The sequence below is a fragment of the Nomascus leucogenys genome, chromosome X, assembly GCF_006542625.1.
Source record: "Nomascus leucogenys isolate Asia chromosome X, Asia_NLE_v1, whole genome shotgun sequence".
In the NCBI taxonomy this organism is placed as follows: domain Eukaryota; kingdom Metazoa; phylum Chordata; class Mammalia; order Primates; family Hylobatidae; genus Nomascus; species Nomascus leucogenys.
In genome coordinates this window covers 52,836,316-52,863,710 of record NC_044406.1, presented here as the reverse complement: position 1 = coordinate 52,863,710, position 27,395 = coordinate 52,836,316, and the positions used below count along the sequence as shown (strand labels likewise).

At 39.8% G+C, this 27,395-nt stretch overlaps 1 protein-coding gene and 1 non-coding gene across 2 annotated transcripts in view; both read left to right on the top strand.

Moving 5' to 3' along the window:
- The window catches only part of TSPAN7 (tetraspanin 7), a 125,653-nt gene that overhangs the window by 40,114 nt on the left and 58,144 nt on the right, over positions 1-27,395 (top strand). The gene's annotated exons all lie outside the window — the stretch shown is intronic.
- On the top strand, positions 4,210-4,271 carry LOC115833424. The gene has a single exon (XR_004028855.1). It is a non-coding gene; the product is annotated as a U7 small nuclear RNA (small nuclear RNA).

Below are 27,395 nucleotides of genomic sequence, written 5' to 3'. Positions count from 1 at the left end.
CCCCATTGACACAAATATTTATCCTCCATGTTTTTCCTCTAACCCAGCATAAAAATGTTTTATGTTTTTGTGTGTGTTTTGAAAGATATACTGGCCACATAGCACTTCATTGAACTGAATTATAAGATACATCTACTGGTAAGGGAATGATTAGCTATTGTTGTATAAAAATCCATCCCCAAACTTAGCAGCTGAAGATAATAATTTATTTGTTCACAATTAAGCAAGTTGGTAGTATGGGCTAGACTCAAATGGGATGGCCCATCTCTGTTCCACATGGTGTCATCTAGGCCTACTCATGCATTTGGACCTTAGCTGGGGTGGCACACTACATGCTCTCCCATCTTCCTGGAGGCCAGCCTAAGCTTTTCACGTCATAGCAGATGAGTTCTCAGGAATAATGAACAAGCAGTCTTGATGCTTCTGTCTACATAACATTGGCCCATGTCTCACTGGCCAAAGCAAGTCACATCACCAAGCCCAGTGTCATTGTGGGAGGGAAGACTACACAAGGGCTTAGATATGGGGAAGTGTGACTTACTGGGGTTGTTAATGTAGTCATCTCCCACAGTGGACCTTTTAGTTGCTAAATGCTTTTAATATAATGAAAGCAACACTACTAGTTGCTGAGATGAGGTATGAGAGCTGAGCATGAAGGAAAACCAAGTTTCTGCAGTAGTATGATGGATGTGCTTTCTGAATGAGAAATCATAGGGCAGTCTGACAAAGGGATTGTTATGATAAGTGTTTTAAGTATAATACCTAATCACTTTTTGTATTCCTGGAAAAAGAATGCATCAAAGGCAATGAATAAATATAAATAGACTAGTCTCCATAAAAATGAACTCTCATATGTCAAACAGCATGAATAAACAAGGAAAACACAAGCTGGGAAAATTATTGATAATAGACAAAGGCATAGTATTCCTAACAATTAACAAGAAAGACAAATATGCCAATAGAAAAATCAACAAAGGTCATGAATTGGATATTTACAAAGAAGAAATATAAATATGCACATGGCTGCCAATAAACATGCAAGAAAACATTCAATTTAACCAGTAGTCAAAGAAAGGCAAACAAAAGTTTCTGACAAATCTCAATTCTTGATATATTTTCTTTGCACTTACGTAATATAAAAGCAGGGTAAGAGAATGGAGAGGTGGGTGGGAGGAGTTGCAATTTTAGAGAAAATGGGCAGGGAAGGTCTCTCAAAGGTGGTAACGTTGAAGCAAGGCTTCAGTGCAGTGAGAGCACAGGCCATGTGCTCCAGAAGTGTTCCAGGCTGAGGGAAGAGTAATGACAAGGTCCTTAGGTGGAACTAAGCAGTGAGAAAGCCAGCTAGTATGTGACTGCAACCACTTGAGCTGAGTATTCGGGAATAAGTGGATATTCTGTACTACTGAACTATTCAGACAGACACATTCTGTGTGACAAGCAAAAATGTGGATGTTACAACCCACAGAATGGGAAAAACTTTTGCAAATCATATATCTGAAAAGGGGCTTGTATCAACAATACATGAAGAATTCTTACAAGTCAATATTAAAAAGGCAAATAATTAAAAAATGGGCAAAGAATCTAAATAGACATTTCTCTAAAGCAAGTATACAAAAGGTCAATAAACACATGAAAAATGCATGATATTAACCATTAGGAAAATGCAAATCAAAACTACAGTGAAATACCACTTAATGCTCACTAGAAAGTCTATAATAAAAAAGAAGTGTTGGCAAGGATGTAGAAAAGTTGGAACCCTAATACATCGCTGGTGGGAATGTAAAATGCTGCAGACACTTTGGGAAACAGTCTGACATTTCCTTAAGTGGTTAAACATAGAGTTACCATGTGATCCAGTAATTTCAGTCCTAAGTATATACCCAATAGAGTTGAAAACATATTTCCTTACAAACACTTGTGTATAAATGGGCATTTGGGCACATTATTCATAATAGCTCAAAAGTGGAAACAACCCAAATGTCCATCAACTGATAAATGGATAAATAAAATGTGATATATCCATACAATGGAATATTATTTGGAAGTTAAAAGGGATGAAGTACTGATTCATGCTATATCATGGATGAGCCAGTCACAAAAGATCACATATTATATGATTCCATTTGTATAAAATGATCCAGAATAAGCAAATCTGTAGAGCCAGAAAGTAAATTAGTATTTGCCTAGGACTGGAGGATATGGGGTAATTTGGGAGCAACAGTTAAGGGATGTAGGGTTTCTTTAATGTTACATAAAAATAATGTCTTACGAATTTAATATTTTAAAAGGGATTAGAAATTAGACTAATTCCTTTGAAAAATATTAAATTCTTAAGACATTGATATATTTTATGTAACATTAAGTGGAGACTAGAATTACAAAGAGGCAGGACCTAGCCCAACTTGGGGGGTGAAAGAGTTGGAAAATATAAAAGATAATAAAGACAAGGCATCAGTTGACTTTGGTCTTGGTACCCAGATGAGCCACAGCTACAGCCTTCTTTAAGGTATTAGGTCAGAGTTTTCTAGGATAGTAGCTGATGTAGTAAGTGTGATCTTTTCGTCTTGGGATCCTGAATCCTAAGTCCATAATATTGGTGATTTACAACCTGGAAGTGATGAATGCAACACCAGACATCCACCCCCAACATTTCTGCATCACCAGAAGCTACTGCTGTGATCCCCATACCTAATGGGGCCCCCTTTGTGAAGTTACACCCAAATTGGAGCTTGAACTTTTTTTCCAGGGGAAGTATTTTTAAATGATTAAATTTTTTATAATGCCAATTTTATTGTAAATCTATTTTGATTGGACATTTAAGACCACTTATAACATTGTTTAGTGAGGAAATGTGTCCAGCTTTCAAACAAAGGATTTAGAAATGATCTTTTGGAAATGTAAATTATTTTGTGAGCTAGAACTCCCTACATTTCAGAGCTCCTCTCTGAGTCTTGGTGTGGATATGGAGAAGGACAGCCTGAGAAAATAAGATAAGGGACTCCAGTTCTTCTTTTACATTAATATATAGTCAAGTTCCTATTCTAGCATTTGCTGCTCTGATTTTCTGGGAACTACTTTAGAAGTCTGCGCTTAGCTTGTTAGATATGATTTGCATGCAGTCAACACCCCAGAACTCGCATGTATGATGAATTTCGTTAATCTAGTGATTTGTAAAAAGAGTTTGAATTAAACGCTCCTTCATGCTCCAGAGACTGCATTGGGCTGCTCTGTAATGGTTGCCACAGTTTCTCCAAGGGTAGTGATGTAAAAACGAAAAGACAACTAGAAATGAAAGATAATCCAGAGACCTGCGGGTACAGCATTGCAGATCTTGAAACAGAAAAATAGTGTAGCTTTATTTAGATGTCTCACTGCTTTTTTTTCCTCTCGTTTTGTGAAGACAAATGATACTCTCACTGTGCTTCAGCTTCTTACTCTATAATAGTAGTTTTCACTTAGGTGAGCCTCAAGCACCTGGAGAGCTAGTAAACATGCAGGTACCCGGACCCCACACCCAGAGCTGCTGATTGAGTGGACTTGTGGTGGGACTGGAGAATCTACAATTCTAACAAGCACCCAAGCAGTACTGCTGCTGCTAGACCAGTGAGCACACTTTTCGTAGCATTCATCTATAATATTTAGAAAGCCACTTTCAACTCTAATTTTCTACAATTCTGTGATTTCATATTCTGACATCTGAGGCATCTGTGTGAGACCAAAGGTGAGCACTGACGATTGAACTGCCCAACCATTTTTAGGACTCACCTTCTTCCTGATCCTGCAGAAACCAAAACATGGCTATGTTTAGTGTCTGCAGAAAGACTGGTGTCGGGTCTAGTTTCAGCCTTGAGAAAAAAAAAGAAAAAAAAGGTGGGAAAGAGAACCAATTCTGAGTTAGAATTAAGATTACCAAATGAGTATTGAATGGCTTCAAAGCTATCTTTCTGTTTCCTGGGCACCCCCAAACCCTAGATTCCCTTGAATCTTTCCTGACTTAGCCTGGTCCCTGGTAGGGAAGGACCCCAGCCTTTAGGAAACATGGGAGAACTGGAGAAATAAAGCAAAGGGGAGGGCGGTGGCAGTGTTGTAAGAAATAAGTCGAAGTAAATTGGGGACACTTAAGCTTTCAGTTCCTTTAAACATCTGTTTCCTTTGGGCAATTCACACTTCCAGAAGAGTTCTTGAGATGCCGTTTAAAGATAAAAAAAGTAATGTTACAGCTCTTTTAGAATTTGTCTAGCAGGCTTTCCGGTTTTTACCAGAAAGCCCCCCCGCCAAAAAATATATATATTTTTTTTTAAAGAAAAAAGGTGAGGTAACTGAACTGTTATCATATACCAAAGTTAGGGTCTTGAGAACCTAAGGTTTTAAAACACTTGACTGCTGACTCCAATCCAATATGGGTAGCCCTCACTTCAGAAGACAGTATTTGGTTGTAAAATGTTCAGTTCCACTGCCTTTGTTTTCTGGCCGTTTTTTAGTGGATAAGAACTATGTGGTAACTTTCTTTGGTGCCATTACTGAACTTATTTTAGACAACTCTTGAGAAATATGGGAAAGTTGAAAAGTGGTCTGTTCCCCTTCTTTATTTTATATACATAGTATTATTTAGTATATCTTTATTACATTTTATTTTTAAAATTGTGGCTATTTTATTCATTTTATTGTGCCAGCCATACATAATTGAATAATTAAAAATTACTGCCTGAGAGAAAATTTCCCACAATCCCATTAATCAAAGATAACTTCCTTTAACATTTTGCTGTGCATCATTCCATACATTTTTTTCAGTGATTAATATCCTTATTTTCCACAAAAATGGAGTCCTGCTATCCAAATAACTTAACCACCTTCTCCTGATAACATTATCGCAGATATTTTCCCATTTCACTCAATATTTTGCTATGCTACAGGACCCCATTGTATGAATATACCACCCTGTAGGTAATCAGTGCTCTTTTTTGCTATTAAGCAATGTTATGATGACCTTTCTTGCACGTGCATTTTTCACATGAGTGTCCATTACTTCCTAAGGATAAATCTCTGTGTTAGAGGATAAACACTGTAAATGCTTTTAATATGCAGTACCAAATTGCCCTGTAGAAATGAGCCTGTTTACACACTCTCTCAGCAGTGTCTGATGAGTAATCTGCATGTTTCAAAATGAGCTTTCATTATTTTTAAGAAGCGATTTTGTGGCATTAGAGAATTTAAGTGTTGGTTTTTGAATGAAAGCATTAGCAAGCTGAATGTATTTGAAGTGGTGTTGGGGAATATTATTTGGAGCTGTCTCTCCTCACACAACCTTTCTGCAGCATTTTTGCACTGCCTTGATATTAAATCAGTTCTATTATTAGTGGAAGACAGAGACTCTGAAATGTTTACCATCAGGCTTCCTCTGTGTTTAGGAGCTACGTGTATGAAACTATTTTTCCTCAAATACTATTTTATATTTATCTGTGTAGTTGAAAAGCTTGTGCAGCCAAGTGTCTGTTCTCGCATTTCAGGACTGCATTCAGTTTTGATCTCCTGTTTTAAGTATTTTTTGAATCAATAAATTTCTGTGCATGGTGCTTGGCATGCAGCATATATACATATACATATGTATATGTGTATACATATGTGTGTGTGTGTGTGTGTGTATATATATATATATGTATATAATTAAAGTAAGAGAAATCCAAGGACCTCTATCTCCTACAAGGCTACAGAGAACTCTTTGAAAAAAATATTCCTTTATCTTCTAGGTGAGACAGTTACATACTCATTTGAAAATAAAAAACTTGGAATTCTAAAGCCGTTCTTGCCAATTCCTGCAAATATAGTGCTCAGATTTCACACCAGGTTATTAACAATGACATGGATGTCTGAAATGATGGAGAGAGGGTTGGACCCAGCAATAAAGAAATGTCGCTAGGTTATGTTAAATTTCCCTCTTGGACCTCAAAAATGCCCCTTTGGCCAGAGCTGGATAAAGTTCCATTATAGAAATAAAAGGTAGTACAAAAAATCTGATAGATTTTTGTACTAAAAATGTACGATTGGCATTCCAAAGAAAGTTGTATCTGATTCTGTATTATTTGGGGTTCTTGACAGAAACTGGCTTGACAGTTTATCCAACATTACTAAGGCATGTTCTGTGTCATATCCATTGTTTTAAGCATTCTATAAACGTCAACTAATTAAATACTCACCATTTTGTGATCTATGGTTACTCATATTAGCCCATTTCACAGATAAGGAAACTGAGGCACAGAGCAGTTATATAAGTTGTCCAAGATCACTCAGCCAGTGAGTGGCAAAGCCAGCAGTCAAACCCAGGTAGCCTAACTCAAGATTCTGTGCTCTTAATTACTTAGCTATGCTGCATGGCATATATAAACATACACACTGTTAAAGCAGTGATGGTTTTTAGGAAATGTTAGCTTATATTTTTGACAGGAGGAAACTGGTCACTATTATTCTCTAATAGACTATAGTTCTTACCTTTGACTGCGCATTAGAATCACCTGGGGAGCTTTCCAAACTCAACCCAGACCACATCCCTGACCTAGTAGATCATTCTTGGAAGGTGAGACCCAAGCACCAGTAGTTTTTAAAGCTCCCCAGGTGATTCCAGTGTGCAGCCACGGTTGAGAAGCTCTAATCTGGGAGAAGAGTCATTATTGACGGCAAATACTTTATCAGAAACATCTGAGGAAAAAGTACTGTGGCCGTGTCTTGATACACTTCACTGACTCTACTCAGAGGTGAGCCTATTCACAATGGAGCAATCTTCTTCAAGTGGAGGCAGTAAGTCTGAGAAAAATTATTCTTTCTGAAGATGCTGTTTCCAGTGATATTTTAGAAAAGTCAAGGTATAAATCCACTGGTGTTAATGTAATGTAGCCAGTTGTTTCACTTTATTAGTCAGGTGAGTGGAATATAATGCTCATACTCAAATCAGTGCCCAGTTGCTTTCAATTGTCTGCATCTGAATTTTGAGTTGAATTCCAAAAGAGGTAAGAGAAAATCGATGGGTAGGGAAGGCAGGCCGCATCTCAGCCAGATGGCTAAACAGCATGAGACTTGGGCTGCAGCATCTTCAGTCCTCTGTGAATGCTGTAGAATGATTTCTTTCTTTCTTTGACTAGACACGGAAGGAAAATATTCAGCACATGAGAATTTGGAAAGAGTTTTTCTGTTGGAGCAGCTTAGTGAAATCGAATAGCAAGATGCCTTTCAAGAAAAGTGACTTTTAGTCATGGTGGTATGCGCGTAGCATACATAGTGTTTAAGGAAATCGACCAAACATGGGTCAGTAGTTAACAATAAACATTTCTGCTGCTTCATCTGAATCATGCTGGGAAAGTGAACCTGTTGTCTGGGGTATTTATTTTGGAATTGCCAGTTTGTTCAAACAAGACTAAGTCACGTTGGGGAAATGGTGAGAACAATCTCTTTCGGCTAGACACTTCAGTTTCTCTCAGAAGCCTGTCAGCTTGCAGGAATCCCCACTAGTTGAGGAGCATTAGGGCATTTCTCATGGCTGTATATGAAAGCTAATTACAGAGGGTCTTGTTTCTGTTTGTTCCTGCCATAAAGTGTCTTCTAGAATTGCTTTTCTGTGACTGCTGTCTTGGGCCATATTAAAGGATCGTGATGGTTGGAACAGACTCTGTCCACTGCTGTTATGGGGAACAACAGAGACAAATGGTATAGATTCTTGTACTCTTTGTAACATAATCTGTGACCCAAGTCATCTTATAAATTGCAAAATGTATTGTAAATACAAAAGAATGTTTAGTAGATATAGGTACAATATAAAGAATTATTTTAAAATACTAATGGGCCCACACCCCCAGTTTAAGAAATGGGAAAATAGCAGCTCCTTAAATACCTTTTCTCTGTTCCCTTTCCCAGTTGCATAACCTCCAGAGATAACCACTACCCTGACTTGTCACTCATTTTCTTCCTTATCTTTTTTAGCATCCAGAGTTATGTATGTATCCCTAAACAATATATTGTATGGTTTTGAAAACCAAGCAGCAAGCACAAACCTAGCTGTGCAAGGAAAGAGAGACATCGGTTTTGTTTGATGAAAGCCCACCAGGTCTCTGGGAGAAATCTGGCTTCTGCTTTCAGAGCTTATTGTGGGGAAGTTGGTGGGTAAGGCCATGAGTGAATCTGAGGAAAAATGGGGCTCCTGATAGGCAGGACATTTGACAACACTTAGTGTGGAACTGGTACTGAGCGCCCAGCAGGAATGTGGTGGGGGCACAGGCTGCTCTGCGTTTCCTACTCTTCAGCTCTTTGATGCCTGCCTCCAGTTCTCAGAAGGCTGCCTTGGAGTGAAATGAGAGTCCTTTGCTGGTTCAGGCAGTGGAGAAGGACAGGAATCTCCTCAGCCCATGCCAGGAAAAGCAAAACAGAAGAAGCCTCATCCAGCTCACCCCATCATTGTTTTCAGGTTTAACGGCAGCAGGCGTCTTGTGATGAAAGTTCTCAGTGTGCCCCTCTCTTGAGTCACATTGCACCAATCTGGACTGGTTGTCTTCTTTTAGTACACAGCTGTCATCCGGAGCTTCCCTTGGCCTCTCTCCTGAGTTAGAGCTTCTTTTCTTTTTATATCTTCTGTTTTGCTTGCTGGTTTTAGTGGAGCACTTCCAGTAACTTTGTGAGAAAGGGTACAAGGGAGGTAAGTTTTTCGAGGCCTTGCATACCTGAAAATGTCTATTCTACTATCATACGTGATGGGAGTTTGGGAGTAGAATTCAAAGCTCTGAAGGAAAATTAATACATTGGTCTGTTGTCTTCTATTTCTACTATTGCTGTAGAGAAGTATGAAGCCATTCTGATTCCTGACAGGATACTTAGGACCTGATTTCTTTTTCTCTCTGCAAGTTTATAAAGTCTTTTTGTCCCCAAGGATCTGAAATGTCACACTAATGGGCCATGACATGGGTTTGTTTTCATCCGCTATGCTGGGCATTCTATGACATACTATGTGCCATTTCATTCTGACACCTCAATTCTTCAGTTTTGGGAAATTATTTTTGAAACATTTATTCTCCATTTTTCTTTTCATTCTGCAACTAACACTCAGGAGCTGGAATCTCCATAACAGTTATCTGACTTTCTGTTTTCTCCTATTTTTCATCTCTTCGTATTTGCTCTAATTTTGGAGTAATATCTTCTAACACTTCTCTTATTTTTGATTTCTCATAATAATTTTCAATTCCAAAAGTGTTTGTTTCGGTTCTTTAGTTTCCTGGGTTAAAAAATCATTTTCTTATTTTATGGATGTAGTATCTTATGTCTCCAAGGATATCATTGATATATATTTGCTTAATTTTTCTCCTAGGTGTATAGTCTCTGTTCCCAGTGCTCCTTTGCTTGCTTATTTTGATCTGTCTTCCTTGGTAGAGGCTTTTCTCAGATGTCTGATAATCCTTGGTTTCTTGGGAACTAGAAAGCTGCTGTGAAGCTAAGCAGGTTGGTGGAGCTTGTTGAATTTTTTTTCACTATAGAGTGATCTGGGTTGGGCATTTGTCGTGAAATACCTATGACAATATATCTTTAGGTCTTTCACCTTGCGTTATTAGATGCCCTAGAGAAGCCTTCAAGTCTCCTGCGGGAAGGGTAGGTCTAGTGCTTAGTCTGGGAGCTTCTTGGGGAAAGAGGACTTGAGGGCAGTCTCTGCGTTCAGGGTTCAGTGTGTATTTGGTCACTTAATGACCCTATTTTCATTAGAATGCTCATGACCTGACTATGCCTCCCAGGATAGGTACCCTATGTTTTACCCTCTTTAGGAAATAATCCTCTGGATATTTTCCTGGCTGGGGAAAGTGCAGTCCCTCTGTGGAATGGAAAGGGGAGCTAGACATAACAGCTTCTCAGATGCCTTCCTTTCCAGCCTCTGCACGTTTGAGACCCCCTTGTCCCCCAGTTTCAGAGGAGCCCTGTGCCCATTTTCAGCTTTGCTCACTGCCTGAGATTTTTTTTGTTTTGTTTTTGCTTTTTGTTTGTTTGTTTGTTTGTTTTTTTCATCTTTTTCCTTTGCCTGCTGAGTTGGTTACCACTCATCTGTCTGCTTTGGAGCTTCCAAAATGTTGTTCCTATTGTCCCATCTCCTGTTTTCCTGAGTTTGTCTTTTAAAAAACAATTCCTTTACGTGGTTTTTATGGGGTTTCAAGAGAGTGAAATTAGATGTATGTATTTCCATTCGACTGAACCTGAAGGGTAGAACTGTTGTTTCTTTTTTACATTATTGAATCCAGTACATTTTTGACTATTCAAAGCCCAAGGCTTCTGACCATTTATGGAACACCTTTGGGCCAGGTACTGTTGTTGATTTCTTTTCACGTGTAGAGATGCAAGTAGGAATGGATATTATCCTTAGTTTACAAAAGACAAATTGAAACTCAGATTAAGCAGTGCATCCAAGGTCACTGCTAAAAAGTGGCAGCGCTGGGATCTGAATGCAGTCCAAGATTTGGGTTTTGCTACCCTGTGAAGGTTTTTACCAAGTTCAGTTCTTCCCGTACACCAGGGGCTGAGTTGAAATAATGCCTGTGAATCCTATTAAGATCTCTATGAGTTAACTGGACTTTGAAGAGAAAACTATTCTGACATGTTTTGAGTTGTGTAACCTTGATTGGGCTTTTACAAAGTGAATGGGGCACCCACAAAGCGTGAGAAGCACCTGCTTTCCCCAGCTGCCGGGACTCTCGCCTCCCTGCTAGCTTGGTGTGTGGCTGAAGGTCATTCATGGGCACTGTTGTGCCGTCTATCTGGAGAACAAAGCTTGCAGGGTTTTCTGGCCCACCCAGTAGAATGTGTGTCTTATGGGTGATACTGTGCAGTAATGAAGGACTTATTTTCTATATGGCCACAAGGCTAGGTAACTCATTACCCATTCAGTGTCATGAGCGCCAGCATCACATTTCCCTATTGAGAGTTTTGCTTTTTTTGCAACAGTATGAAGTCACTGATTTGCAAAATGAATACAGCCATAAATGGGAGCTGTATAGTCTTTACAGATTTATTCTTTTTTTTTTTGTAAACCTTTGTCAAACCAAATTGTTCAGACCAAATTATGTATCAAAAACTGTTTTCAGCACTAAAGAGCTGCCTATAGCCTTAAGTATGGACTGGGTGGATTTGAATATTAGAGTATTAGAAATATTGCTAAACAATGAAATCTTTTTTCCCCTCGAGTGTTGAGGGGTGTTATCATTCTTATAACAGGTTTCAGCTTCAGTGAGCTTTCTAAGCATGGCTGCTTAGTTAAGTACAAGACTCTGTTTATATTCTTTTCCATAACTATAGCTAGCCCTTTTCCTATAAGAATGTAATATAAAATACTGACATATAGCTGAAAATAAACTTTTTTTCCCAATGCAAAGTAATATCAACCTGCCTCTGCCTATGAAACCTTGAAATGAGCCGGGGTTCCATTTTCATACAGTGTCTCAAGCCAAATTATTTTTAGTTTCTTTAGAGAGAACCCTTTTCATTTAAAGGGATTGAAAGAGCACTGGACCAATTTCAGCTGCTTTAAAATGCACATTCAGGGTCTTTTAATGTCCTCTCCAGGTTTTTTTTTTTTTTTTAAAGAACATTACAAGGACACTCTGTAAACTGCATTACTATATTGGTTTTCAAATTTAACTAGACCTTTTACCTAGAGAAGAAAATGATGGGTAACATATCCCATGAGTATTTTATTTGAGAGAAATAAAATGCTTAAAGTATTAAAATATTTTATTTTTAACACTTTTTCATCATGGGGATATCATCTCTTCCATTCTTGCCTAAAGAGAAATATTTAGGTATCTCATTGTAGAAAAATCAGCTATTGCAAAGCCAGATTTCGAATCCCATGAGAAATGTAGAAGACCTCGTGAAGGCAGACCTGTGATTTTGGGGTCGCCATCACTCTAGACAACCTCGCACAAGGGAGAATGACTGGAAAGAAAACTGGACTTCAGAGTCAGATCTAGGTTTCAATCCTGTCTCTACCTTACATTCTTGGAAAAGTCATTTGACTTCTCTGGGCCTGTTTCTGCATCATTAAATGGGGATAATTTGCAGCTTGAGTAGCTATTGTAAGGTTTAGAGAGAATGTACATCAGAGGCCTACTGCGGCAACTGGTGTGTAATTGCAGGTTCTGATCATAGTCATAGCCCTAACTGACAGCACTTAGTACCTGTTAGCTTCTGTTCTGAGAGTTTTATGTGTGTTAACTCATCGAAGCCTCACAACAACTCTCTAAGGTAGGTACTATATTAATATCTCCACTTTACAGATGAGAAAGCTGAGGCACAGAGAGTCTGCCCAGGGTTATACAGCTAGTAAGTGGTGGAGCTGGGCTTTAAACCCACAAAGACTGGCTCCAGAGCCTCTCTCTCAACAGCTATACCTTAAGCACTACACAGGGGTGGCTGATAATGATGTTCTGAATCGTGGTCATCTGCGGGGCAGAGTTCCTGCCTCATTCATCTATGGCAGGGGTGTCCAAGGGCAAGAATATGGTCATGGATTCTTAGTTTCTGTTTTGGTTGGCCAGCAAAGCCCCTTCCTCATCCCTCTTTTCCGCTTATTACTAAAGACAGAAACTTAAAAACCATGGCTTCATGCTGCTAAAAGCCTAAAAACAAAACAGAACAACAACAAAATAAGGTGGGTTGGACAAGCTTGATTTATGGAGTACTCGTTGCCTGCTATAGGTGGTGGTAGATTCTCCATAAGTGCTTGCTGAATGAATGTATGAAGCACTTTCCATAGCTTACTGAGGTGGGCTACTCTTGCTACACAAAATGTATTTTTCCTCAGAGCCACTCTATGCAATTTCCCTGAGCCCCTATGAACCTCCTCTCACCTTTGAGTGCTGGTACCATACTCAGTGTCAGTATTTCCACTGAGCTTTCCATGGCATGGGCAGCCTGTCCACAATCACCTTGCAGTGACTCTAAAGGATTTCCTTGATAAATATTGACTTTGAAAGCTATTCCACTAAAGCAGGGCTTGGCAGAATTTTTCTTTAAAGGACCAGATAGTATTTTAGGTTTTGCAGGGCACAGGGTCTCTGTCACAACTACTCCACTGCGGCTCAAAAGCAGCCACAGTGTCCGTGGCTGTGTTCCAAGAAAACTTTATCTACAAAGAGCCTGGCTGGTTGCATTCGGCCCGAGAGTGCTGGTTTTCCCACTTTCTCGTGCTGAAGAATCATCTTTTTCAAGTAGAGATTCCTGGGCCTACCTCTGTTAAAAGATAATATTCAGAAAAGGCAAAATCATTACTTTCATACAGATAAGGATGAACATGTTTTAAAGATTTCATTTTACCCACATGAGGGAACCTGGCAGAAGTTATAAGCAGTTCAAAGGGAAAAAGTCAAAAAGCACAAATTTATATCGAGTAAAGGAATAGAATTGCAAATGGAAGCAAAACTGATTTTGTCCCCTAAAGGGGGAGGGAAGTCAGGCAAAACCAGACAATGATAGAGTTTTTAATATCTTCCAGTTGCCTACAACTTATGAAGTTGCAAAATAGCTCAAACTCAGTGAGAGCTTAGAACCTGCTAACCTAGAGGGATGTGCTCTATAGACAATACAGTTTTGCATTTTATGCACGCTGGAGAGACTGGTTCGGTAGTCTCATGTTGTACTCAGAAATCATTTTGAACAGACTCCCAAAGCATTGGTCAAGCAGGAAGACTTCATGCCATACTTTGAGCAACACTGGTTCATTATTTGTATGCTGTTCTCTTTATTTAGAATACTCCTTCTGCTCTGCGAGCCTCTCTTCTGATTTAGGGAAATCAGCCCTCATCTTGTGAGGCTTACCCATCCATTTGATCAGATGGGTGATAGTTTTCTTTGTTGTGGGGATTGGAAGGGACAGGGAAAGATTGACTACTTGGAAAAACAGCCTCATCTTACATTTTTACTATTTGTTTGTTCACGTCGGAGAGAAGGACAAAATGATGGAGACTTAAGTGATACGATGATTTAAAAATATTTTGGGTGGATTAAGGAAGGTGTTTGTAATGGAGGAAGAATGAACCTTGGAAGTTGTTGGTGCAGCGAACCTCAGGAAGGTGGAGGAAGGAAGATGGAGAGAATCAGGCCATCACTGGGAAGGACCGTAGGGTGGTACAGACTAGGAGAACAGGAAGCATGAATTCTAACTAATCAGGACTACAGAGACTTCAATAAACATGTTAGGGAAGTCAGAACTCGTTAAGCTCACAGTCCATTATACATTTACTTTCTTACTGATCTTTAACTGTCAGCCACTATTCATCTCCATCAAATGCTGTTCCTCTCTGGATAGAACAGCAGACCTGGCTTGTGCATTTCCGGAGGATGGGGAAGTTCAGAAAGCCCCCAGACTGTCAGCCAGCTGACTTCCTTTTTATTGGGCTTTTTCTCTGTGTGAATAAGCAAAGGAATCACAGACGGACAGATGGTTGGGTGGGTGTTCTTGATAGCGTGTATTTGGAAGTTACTGTCAAGTCAGGGTGCATGAGGCATAATTCCCCCTCTGATTTGCTTTCCAGTGGGAACTTTTGTGTCTGAGAGAGAGTGGGAGAGTAAGGAGGGTTCATTTCCCCACAAATCTTTTACTCAAACTGTCTGGCTTCTCAGACTATACCTCTAGTCATTGAGCTACCTTGAGAGTGGTACCATTTCATACTAGCTAGGAGAGTCTTCATGTTAATTCCTTTGCTCAGTGAGTTCAGCAGTTTACAGGGCAGACATTTTCCTTCATTTGATTCTCTGTGAGATGCTGTGTTAGATCTAGGGGCTTTATTGGACAATGGGCACAGATCCTGGCTGTATGGGATTGGGAGTTGGTCTCTCTGTGGATGGTGGTAGGTGGGGAGGCATCTGGGTGGCACAGACTGTGGAATAAAGTAGTTGTGTTATAGTGGAAGCTGGGTGGCTTTTCTTCTTGGCGGTGAAACTGTGTCTTTGAAGACATTGCACTTTGGCACCTGTGCCTTGCTAAGGATTTCATCCCTATCTTGTCTTTGTCCTGAGATTATATCTCAGGACCTGCCAATTTTGCTGGAAATGTCAAGTTACTATGCACTGAAAAATCTCAGACAGCCAAGAAATGTACTATTTTTGCTAGCATCAAGAGCCTAAGTGATAAGAGTGTGCAGGTGGTGGCCACTGCTGCCCCTGGGATATCTCAGGCCTCCTGCTTGACTGGGAGGCAGCAGCCATGCCAGCTGTTTCGGCCCCACTCACACCAGGGCCCCCGTAACATCGGAGTCTGCCCTACTATGGAATTTGGGATACTGCCTTTGTTGCATTCTCTCTGCTTTGAGTACTTGGTGCTTCCTAAAAGAGCACAGCAAGTGTTCTTTGCAGGTGATATTGTTCATGCCCTCACCTTGTTTAGACTCCAAATGGTACCTGAAATGGCGTAGGTTATCAGTGTTTATTAGCTAAGGCATGGCTCAGCCTTGAGTCCCTCTCAAGAGCTACAGGAAAGTGCTTTGTGTTGTCTCTAAATGATCCTTTGCTGCTTATTTTAATCACAGAAGCCTTAAGGGGGCTGATAGTTGTATGAAGGGTAGGAGCTTGTTTAGCAGGCAGGACATATTGTCATTTTAGATTCATAACCCTTCATTCCTGAATTGGATTGAAAATCTGAGCAGCTCTGTGACATCTACAGTATTAACATTCTTGGTTTTGTGTTCATGGGTTGCCAACACAGAGCATACTCCGACAAAACTGTAAAATTGTACATAACTTAAGAATGAATTTTTATGATTGGAGGCTCTCCTGTATTGTACAAGTCATCTTATTTTAGGGTTGCAGATAGTAATAAATACAGAAGTTTTATAAACTTACATTTGGAAGTTAAATAAAGAAAAATCACTAAGGAAGTGTATGCTCCAAACCAAAAATGAAGCTACTCAGATTTTCCTAATTTAAACATAATGTATTTTCCCATTCTTTTCCCTAAGACAATGGTATCTATTCCCTGTGCTAGAGAAAGTAGTGTGATGTAGTTATTGTTATTTAGACCCATTTGGAAGTTCCTGAGGGACATGGCGAGGGTGGATGTACTTGTCTGCCTGTGTAGCAGTGTGGAAGCCATGTTTTAGGAAAGAAGTGGTGGGACATGGAGACAAAGCAGGTAGGAGAGTTGTGAATGGGGTAGGGTGACTTCTGCAAGTACACAGTACTGACGTTCTCCTTGCCTTTCAGTTGCAACTCTAACTCATCAGTGATGATAGGCTGTCAGGAAAATCTTCTTCGTGGATGTTATAAACCCTAACTACCACCCTGTAAAGAATTCCCCTCCTCATGGGAGCAGATGGGATGGCCATACCTAACAACTTGTCTCTTACTGTTGAGCAAAGCCCTGTCTTGGTCTTTAAATCATTTCCTGCGAGATAGGCTCTGAACATGTGGCATTTGAAACTCCCTTTCTTAGGGCCCTTGGTTTAGAAATTGCTTGCCTTTTCTGTTTGAGATTGGGAGCCAGGTTTATCTTAATTCATTCTGTGTCACGAATGAAACAGAGGACTTGTTACTGCAGACCTACAATTTTTGTCTGGAGAAGAGGTATGAAAGGGATCAGAATCTCCCCTCCTCAACTCCAGCAGTGGCCTGATCTGGCCCCTAGAGACCTGACTACAAGGTGTGGACAGTTCCTCTGTTGTCTACTGTCCACCTTCAAGGGATCAAACCCAGTTCTGAAACCCACAACCTGTCAGAGCAGAGAAGAAACCCACCATCAGGCAAAAGGACTAGGCATAGGGCAGGTGGAATCTAAGAATATCTTGGCACTACATTGGGTGAGGAATATAGAGTGTGGGGAGACTTCTGATTGGTCTCTGCCCCTTGGCACGCTGAAATTCCTGACTCACGGAGGGCAGGACATGTGTTTTTCCTCACTCTGCTCCCAACATTTAGCACAATGCCTGGCACATAGTAGAAGCCCAGTAAATATGTACTTAAAGCCCGTTAGAATTAGCAATGCTTTCCCTTCTGAATAGATTGGGACAGCCTATGGATCTTGAAAGGTATAAGCAACCAAGTGTGTTAGACTCTGTAGCTATTAATTACCAAACAAAATTATAGTCTTGTACTCTAAGAAGCAGCCATGTCTTGAGTGAGAAGGCTTAAGATATAAGGACTAGATATCAGCAAAGATACCATAGGTTTGGAAAGACATTTTAATTTACCCTTAGAATACACAACTTTACTGATTTTTAAGGATGATCAGCCCATCATATAGCATTTTATTTTTTACTTTTAAAGACAATCCTGTTTCTTTTACCTTCACTTGACACAGGGGTTTGAGAAGTCCTGGGCAGGTATACCTGGTTATTTTGTCATTGGTAGTCTTTTTAACTTTTAGAAAATAATCCTAGTAAACTAAACATGAGCCTCTGAATAACATGTTGTCTGCCTTTGTAGCTATATGAGAACAGTGGTAGACCACAGCTTTTGATGGGGATTTTTGAATAAAATAACTAAACCCAACAACATAGCAAAAGCTCATCTGGGAAAAGGACAAAGAGTAAACTAGTAAAATGTAAGGCTGTAAGGAAAGGGGTGGAAGATCAGAGGAATTCTCATCAAAATATTGCAAATTATCCCCTGAACACAAACTGGTAATGGTGGTTTGCTTAAGGGAAGGAAATTCGGAGATTAGGGGTTCTGGGTGAAAGGCAGATTCTTTTTTTACCATATATTCCTTTGTATCGTTTAAATTTTGTATTACATTCATTTGTGATCTTTCAGAAATAAATAAATAAAAATGCAGTAGCTTCCTGATCAGAAAGAGGGAATAATTGCTGTCACTTGCATTTCAGAGACATAGCATCCAAACCGATGTGATTGTGGTGACCTGTCCCACTTAGTTTTGCTGATGTACTATAATTACTTTCTCTAGTGAGGCTGACTTCAGAAACAGATGCAGATGTAGAATTTTAATCCAGGGTATGCTGTATATAAGTAATTTTTGCATTTACAATCTACCATTTGGCTTTTTATGGCTAGTAATCCACAAAGATCTAAACTAATTTATAAAGGCAAAAACTACTGATTTAATGTAGTACTCTGCTTCTGTATCCCTGAAGTGAGTCAGAAAAATTTCAAGTTGCCACGCCTTGGCCAGACCCCACAGTATATTGGTTATTGGTCCTGAAGTTAGTTCGTTAAAATAACTTGAAATGTTTCATGCTTAGTTCTAGGATCTATGCTTTCTTTGATTTGACTGGGACTGAAAGGCTCAGAATAACTGAATATCCTTGGCTCTAAATAAGAAGCTGTAACTTTGGGCCAGGTGCAGTGGCTCATGCCTTGGGAGGCCAAGGCAGAAAGGTAGCTTGAAGTCAGGAATTTGAGACAGTCTGGGCAACATAGCGAGACCCCCATCTCTATAAAAGCTTTTTAAAAGTAGCAGGGCATGGTGGCATGTGCCTGCAATCTCAGCTACTTGGATGGGTGAGTTGGGAGCATTGCTTGAGCCCAGGAGTTCTGAGCTGCAGTGAGCTGTGATTGCACCACTGCACTCAAGGTTGGGCCCCAGAGCGAGACCCAGTCTTTAAAGAAAAGAAAAGAAGCTGTAACTTTAGTTAGGATTCTGACTGGTATGCAATATCTTGCATTAGATCAGAATTGGGTCCTACTTGAGAAAGTGGAGAGATTGAGTGCCATGTTGGCAGTTTACCTTCAGTAGAATGTAAAGTAAGCCCATGGTGAGGCAAAGAAAAGCAGTCCTAGTTCTCATGCCTGTCTTTAATCTTGGTTTCTATAACTTGTTTAGTCCAGACTTGGTTCTTTCCCCTCTTCTTCTGATGTTGATCAAGCACTAGTGTGATCTGCAAAATGATATGCAAATATTAGTTGTGTGTATATTTCTCTCTGGGATAGCCTTGCCTACTGAAGAGAATAAGAAGCTGGGTTTCTCCTCATTTACATAACAAGTAATATGGTATGGAAGATGGAACTGAAGATTTGAGGTCAGAAGACCTAAGTTCTATGACTTTTCTACAACCTAGATGGTAGGTCTTAAATCTTGATTGATTTGTAGTTTGTTGTTTTATCTGTACAGTTGAAGCTAACCCTTCTCACCTCGTAGGGAAGTTGTGGAGATCCGAGGAGAGCCCATGTGAGGCAGCACTTTGTAAACCCTGAAGTGTGATCATTGTCAGTTTTATTTACTCCTATTTGTAAGCATTACTAGCAGACCCTTCGGTTTCTGAGAAATTTGGCTTTCTTTTTGAATGATGAGGCAAGCACTGAAGCTAATGCCATGTGGTAAGATCAAAGACCTTCCTGGAACTCAGCTTCCATTCCTCCCAATAATCACGAAGAGGATTCAACTTCAATCACTGAGAAGTTGAAAGCTCAATGTGCATTCTGGGAGTTTCTCTTCACCTGGCTTCCAAAGCACCACCTTCTCTTGGCTATCCTTCTATCTCACTGGTTGCTCTTTCTCAGCCTCCTTTACAAGTTCTTATTCTCTCCCCAGTCCCTTAATGCAGGGTGGGTTCCAGGTCTCAGTCTGTGGCTCTTTCCTCTATACTCGTTTGGTGACCTCATGCCATCTCATGACTTTATACATTATCAGGTTGGTGCAAAAGTGAGTGAGGTTTTTTTGCCATTAAAGTAATGGCAAGAACTTCACTCACTTTTGCACCAACCTAATAGCTCAATCCTGAAAACTCGCAGACTTTCTCCTGAAATCTGGACTCATATTCCATAGCATCTCTATATTGATATCCCAAACTCAATGTGTCCCCAAACTGAACAGATTTTTCTTCCCTCAAAACAAAACATAAACCAGTTTTGCCCACAGCTGCACCCTTCCTTAAATCCCCACTTCTTTATTTCCTAAATTATGCTCTAGATACTTCTCCATGGACCCCACCCCCCACCCCTCAGTGCCTTTGGTAGAGTCACAAGGAGGAGAAATAAGTGTATCTCAGTGTTAGAACTGAAACACAACCCACATTGTCATCCACTGTGCTTATTTTAAGGATGAGGAAACAGACCCAAGGTCACACTTGGGATGCATGGATTCTTATTCTCTTGGCAAACAACTCTGAGCGCTTTTGAGTGTTTTTTTGTTTTGTTTTCATTTGTTTCAGATCCATACAGTGTAGTCATTTATAAAGATGGATAGCCTAGGCTGGCTCCAGGCAAGAGGCACAACCAAATAATATATGAGACATAATTTGACTTTCAGCATTTCTGTTATATACCTAGTAAGCTACGCCCCCCCCCCACCAGCCATCAAAATGTTGTTATTTAAAGCTTCACATTGTAATGCTGTATTATGCCTACCAGCTGGAGGAAATATTGCTGCCAGATTGGTTCTGACCACACACATCTCTTGAGACCCTGAAAACCGGTTCATGATGAAAGGTACTATGCAAGGACAATTATTGTATTTATTTTTAGGTTGTTAAATTATTTATGTTAACAGTCGAGAGACTTCTCTGTTTTTTGACTAATGAATGTTGACTTCTCTAAGTAAGGTTAGTAGTGCTCAGTAACCTTACAGGTCACTGAAGAAATAGGTTTCAGTTATTAATGTTCTCTAAGCTAAGAAACATTGCCTAGAAATAGTAACTAGAGCCTGAAGATTTAAGTCAAGAAGAAACAAATAATCAAGGCAGAATTGTCTTGCCCAATTATAAGTAGTGTATTTAATCTTTCTGTATCTTGCTCCCTTGAATTAGAAAGCAAAAATACAGTATTGAATATTCATTCCTCTAAGGTGGTAGTTCTCAAACTTGGCTGTACATTGGTATCACCTGGGTTTTAAGGAATATTCATGCCTGGGTTTCACCCCCAGATAATCTAATTTAGTTGGTTTGGGGTGTGGCCCAGGAATCAGGATTTTTTTAAAGCTCCCCAGATGATTTTTAATATACAACTAAGGTTTGAGAGTTTCTACAATCAAGTCTTGAAAGCAGTTTGCAGAGGTCTGTCCTAATTTTTTGTTTTCTGGAAGAGACCAAATACCCTTGGAATTTTCCATATCTTTTACTCATTTATGGAAGATATAAAGATGAAAAATGGTTCCCCCTTGCCTGTAAACAGTATACTTTTCCAGACCCCTGAGCACTAGCAACATGTATCTAGCCAGTTACCAAGGCATGGAGCAGATACATTTCCCACCCTGTTGAGCTTAGGAGATTCTTATTATTGTCTCCCTTAATCTGTCTAAATCCTAAGATCAGCTCACCACCACCCACCGAGTAATTGCGGGCCTGAGATTTGAACCCTGGTCTTTCTGACTTTAAAACTCCTTTTCTTAACTACTGAGGCAAAGTCTAGTAGGATTCACCAAACCCCATTCCGTCTTCTTCCTAGGCACACAGCTAAACTACCTTTCTCAGCCTCCCTCAGAGTTAGGTGTGGTCAGATGGTCAGATGGCTGGGTTCTAGTTGATAATGAAAGCAGAAGTAACGTATGCCACCTCCAAGCCTTGCCTCCCCAGGTGATCTTCCATTCCTTCCTCATCTGTCGGCTACAACTGAGGACCATCTTTGGATGGCTCCCTTCCAAATACTCACAGTGTAATTCTATGTGAACCAAAACAATATGTTAAGGGAGAGACTTGAGGGTTTATCTGTTTAAGCAGCTAGTCCTACCTGAAGATAACTACTGTGTATTAATGACCCAATGGAGAGGGGAAAATAATAGAGTAGAGATCCCAGGAGATGAGATCCAGGGCACAGGTGAAAGCATTAGTTTTGAACAGGACACATCTTTGATTTTGAGAATTGGGAAGGAGGATGAAGCAAGTGTGGATACATGAAAATTTTAGAGGTATGAGGCAATTTTCTGATAGCTTCAATTTTTTTTGTGATGTATGAGACATAAGTCATCTGTGGGAACTTCGTGGGACCAAATAGGTAGTTTGAGGAGATAGTGTTTTGAAAAACATTATCTTATGGAGAGTGGAAAAGAGATCCAAAGGAGAAAATTGCAGACAATGTCAGGAATCTGTTGAGGATGAGAATCACGTGAATTTGTCACTGCAAAGACTGTTTCTTGTTCACTGCTATTTCTTCAGTGCTTGGCATTGTGCCTGGGACAGGGCAGGCTTTGAATAAATGATTGAAAAATAAATATAGTGGTACTAAAGAAGTGAGAGCTGGAAAAATGAGAGGGCTATGGTCAGAGAGTGGGATTTTAAATGTACTATTCTGGAGGTACTTTCAGGTTCTGACAAATTTTATGTTCTGGCTATGGGAGTAGGTGGCAGACATGGAATGAAGGTGAAGATCATTGCCATTGGGAATACTTCAGGACTGAGATGCTAAAGGCAAGAAGTCACCCTGGATGATAGGGCATGGGATAAAGTATAACCATCAACCAGCTGTCAATCTTTAAAAATATAAAGAGATTGGTACTTGACATTAATAGGAAGTGATAGAGTGTGGTATATGGTATAGCCAGATGGTCTGAGCATCAGGAGAGCAGGATGACTATTCGGGAGTGAAAGGGCAGTGATCTGGAAGTTGCACTGGGGCATGAGAAAGATGTTAACCATGCCTCCTGGCAATGAGTGTGTTGGGTGTAAGAGAAAGGGCCACAGAAGACGCAGTACCCTCAGAGGAGATCTGTGTTCCAGAGAGGGCTGGGAAGTGAAAGGCACATTCAGAAGAGAGGAGTTTATTTCTCAACAAAATAACTTAGTAACAATGGGAAGACTTTGGGTAGGTGCGTAGGGGTGCTGCAGTGAGTACCAGTTATCCCTTGCCACATTAATGCTGCATAGCAACCATAAATCCTTGAGAACATTCAATAATAACTTTATTTTGCATGTTTCTGGAGTCAGATTGGGGGGGGGGGCCTAGGTGGCTCTAATGGTCTTGGTTGAACTTACATGTCTGGGGGTTACCTAGCTGTCAGCTAATCTATACTGGCTTTGGCTGGGGTAATTTGGCTCTGCTTCATGTGTATCTCATCTTTCTTCTGGGATCAATGGACTAGCCTGGGTATGGCCTTATCATAGTAAAGACAGAGACAAGAATGAAAGCAAGCAGAATTGCTTAAGTGCTCTTCAAGCTTCTGCTTGAGTCGCCTTTGCTAACATCTAATTAGTCCAAGAAAGTCACATAGCTAAGTTTCAAAGTCACAAAATTATATAGCAAAGGGTAGGGATATAAGAAGAGGTATGGAATTGGGACATGTTTTGCAATTTATCACACATTGGGAAAGTGATAAAGAGAGAAACTGAAGAGACTATGGCTGGAAGAATTTGCATTGAGGGATGAGCAAGGATGACTTGTAAGTTAAGCCGGTGTGGTGGTTGGCTGGCAGAAGCATTAGGTTCCAGTAGGCATCTGATGGATTGGCAGTGGGCACTCCGAGCCTCCTCAGAGGAAACTGATCCACTTACCCTCTTGGCCTTAGTTTCTGCATATGTAAATGGAGATGCTAACACTTTTCAGATTGTTAGGTCAGTGAGGTAATACTTTTGAAAGCATTTTGTCAACAACTTAAAATATGGGGGTAGGTGTGAATGTGTGTACTAGTCCAACACCCTTTTCCAGCACAGATAAACTTTCAGGTAGCTAGTCCCCAGGCATGTGAGTAAGCCCAGTCAAGATCATGAGAGCCACAATGAGGAATGTTTGGGCCAGATTACCATGTAAAGTCTGTATAGTTGTCTCAAACCCCTGCCAAAGCTAAAGTGACTCAAACCCTGTGGTTTAAAAAAAGTCTCTTAAAAACTATTTTATCTTTGGTATACTTTCAAACTGAGTGGTTTTTGCCCCTTGTGGGGGGATGGCACAGATATACATATGTATCTGGCACACGATGGCACCGTGTAGACACTAAACCGGTAATAATGCATGCTTCCTCTAGAGGGCAGTGCCCTCCACCCAGCCCTTGCTAAGTCCTCTGGTGGCCACAGTAGGACTCTATAGCTCTTTCTTTCAGATCACCTTCTGAGAGCCCTCTGGACTTGAATATGGGAAGCAAGTCTGCCTAACTTCAAGTGGCTTGCACTGGGCTGTCTCTCTGAACTCCCTTGGATGAAGGTGAACTTCCCTGCTGTCTAGAACAGGCTTTTCAGATGCAGAGTTCTAGATCCTATTGTCTTCTCCTGAGCAATGTCCAGAAATAGGAGTCCATTGGCACTGATGCCAAGTACTCTTTTTATACCCCCCTCCACAATGCCCGCTGTGGGGCATGGGAGCTGTGTTGGTAAGTGGACTCCCAGGAGCGTCCTGTAAGTCCTAAGCAAGGTATGCAAATGACTCCAGCAGTGATCCTGGTCACATCTATGAATGAGGACCTATTTATGAATGTGGCTTTGGGAAGACTTTGGCAAATATTTTTTTTGTTGTTGTTTTTTGTTTTTTGTCTTAGGAACACTTACGGTGGCAATTCTGTTAAAAAGAGAAAAAAAACAACTCCAGTCCTCTTTTACTGTGCAGGGAAAGAGTCCTTACCTATGCATAGTGGGTAGAGTATAGTACCCCTCTGTGGAGGCTTTCAAATGAATGTCACGCATTTTGACTTAAGTAGCACAATAAAAATCTCTGCATGCAAGATTGTACTATCTGCCTTATTCTTCTGTTTCATCTCAGGTCAATATTGAATGTCAAAGCTCCTTATTTTATATTCAGCTGTCAACTAGGTATTCTGATGGTTTTTAACACCTCTGACCTCTTGACCATTCCTTGGTGGATTTGGAAAACTGAGTTATTTATCAGTTTATTTACTTGATTCTCATTTCACATTTACCAGGTATTTGTTTTGGGGGGATTTGATGACATCATCATTAAAAGGAATGCCATTCACTGGAGTATATTAAGGTTTGTGCAATGCAGGTGGCTTTGCATTTTTATAGCTATTTTTAATGTCTAGTAAGTTTTAGGCCTTGGATGGTCTTTGGGCCTGTCTTAAGTAACATAGATATAGTCAAGAACCGTGTTGTGTATTTCAAATGCTTTTCTCCCTTGATATTTTTGTTTTCTTTTTAAAGAAAATCTATGGCAGTTTTGTTCAACAGAAACAATATGTGAGCCTTGTGAGTGATTTTAAATTATCTAGTACCCACATTAAAAAGTAAAAAGAAATAAGTAATATGCATGAAATGTTCTGTATTCTTTATTTTTCATATTCTTTGCATTCTGGTGTGGATTTCACCCTTAGAGCACATCTCAGTTTGCACTAGCCACATTTCAAGTGCTCAGTAGCCACTGGCTAGTGCAATGAATCACACAGACCTATAGCACTAAGACGGTGATGTGATACAATGTGGAGAATCTTCCACCACGGTTTGTGTACTTTGTTGTTGTTGTAAGCAGCAGCATCTTGATTAAATTTGGGACAATACACTTGAATTACTTAAATTGCATCCCTAATTATCACACGGTTCACTTGATTACCCTTTAGCACCTTGTTGCTTTTTGAGTAGCACTGGAAGAAAACGTGTTGAGAACCACTATACTGTTTCCGAAAAAGCTTTGGAATAGCAAACCTAAGCAGAAATATTGAGCCTAGCTGCTCTGAGAGACAGTATTTATGTGAATGCATATACACGATAAAAGACTCACCACTTTAGAGCACTCCTCTTAGGAAAAAGGGACAGGAGGTGTGATGCTTAGGGCCAAGTATCTAAGAGCACTACAGCTTGTTCCACCTTAATGTTCCTCTGACCTGAGGGCCTCCAGTGCCGCTTAAGTATGGCTAACATTGCATGTATATGTAGGACTTACAGGAATTTGGCCTTCTCCTGGGCTTTTTAGAAAAAAAGTCTGGGGAAACTCAGACTTGTATCAATTTAAGTCTCTGCTCAATTTAGTATTTCCTGTTCTACAATGATAGAGTGCCTTTAGAATCTTGTCTATAGACTCTGGAAACCAGTCCATTCTCATTTAAAAGGTATTGACTTTTTTTTTTTCCTTTGGGCTCTAAAATTGGCCTAATTGTATAGTTACGGCCAGAATGAGTTTGGCTTCCAGTTTACAATCTTGTACTATGGAAGGTTTAGGATTCTTATGGTTATGCTTGAGAAGAATGAGATGTTTTCAAAATTTAGAATGTTATTAAGGAGAAATGAACAAAAAGGGATAACTTAAATTTCCCCATTTTAATTTAGCTATTTTATGCCAAGTTTCAATCCAGAATGTCCAGATCAGTTTAGAAAATGATTGTGTCCTTCATGTAGTCTAAAAAGTGTTACCATGCCCTGTTAAGTTTATGATTTTGATTTATTGCCAAATGTGTAATTCTTTCTAGAAGAAAATATATAATGATATATTGCTCTGCTCTGTAGCCATCTTTATATTCATGATTTTTGGAAATCAATAACCCACATGCTTAAATGGTGGTACATAACACAGATATTTCCTAACAAATATTAATCTAAAAGGTTTTTTTTAGTTTGTTTCTACCTCTTATGGTAGGACTGAATTTACCTCCATCTAACCTCAAAGTTAGGCCTGATGGTGAGGACTGTGTCACATTGGTATGTCCAGGTAAAGACTGTTTATGAGTATAGCAGTATCCTCAGTATAATGTAATTTTAAATCCACATATACAAATGGGGACCAAATACGTGTAATCTGTTAGTTATGTGTACATCTCTACTATTCTGATGTAATGATTATGTCATGTTCACGGTATACCTTTAGGCCATTTGGGGAGCCAGCATGTCTTTTTAAATCCCTCTTATTTTTTCTTTTAACCTTTAGAACTTTCTTTTTAATGTGATCTGGGATAGATCCAGATGATCTCTTTGTACTCCCAAGTTGCCTTGAGAAGACTCCAGTGATCAGCACCACAGTCGGTCAAAAATGCCCCATCTGTGATGACAAGTGAGCAGTGCTCATTTCTACCTCTGCGCTATGTGAGAACAGAAATACAGCACCAAGAACTAGATAAATCTTGAATACCAACCTTTTCATCTGTGCTGTCCATTTATACATTTCTTTGAGTCAAAGAGGGATGAGTATATTTTTCCCCTTTAAATTGGATAGCAAATGATCAGTGGGCTAGAATTCTTCATTATGCATAGATGTAATAATTTTAAAAATACAAATGGCTTTTATTTTCTTAATTTTTGAAAAATCCAAACATGAAAGTAAATATTTACCATCTGAGTCTTTAAACATTGTTTATAAATGTTTTAATTCTGGCATTTTAATAGTGGTGGTCTCAGTGCATTTTATGGCAGGAAGTTTGAGAAAAATGTAAAGAACTGGTGAGGATTGGGGTGGATGTGTTTTTGAATTGCCACAGTTCTTTTGAGAATTTCAGTGCCCCATCAATTTGCATAGACACCATTTGAATAAACATGGCCTCTGCCAACAAATTCACTGAAAATAATTTTCTTTTTTAAAAAAAGGAAAGAGAAAATTCCAGTGAACAGTTTGCAAACTTGAGAAATGCAGCCTTC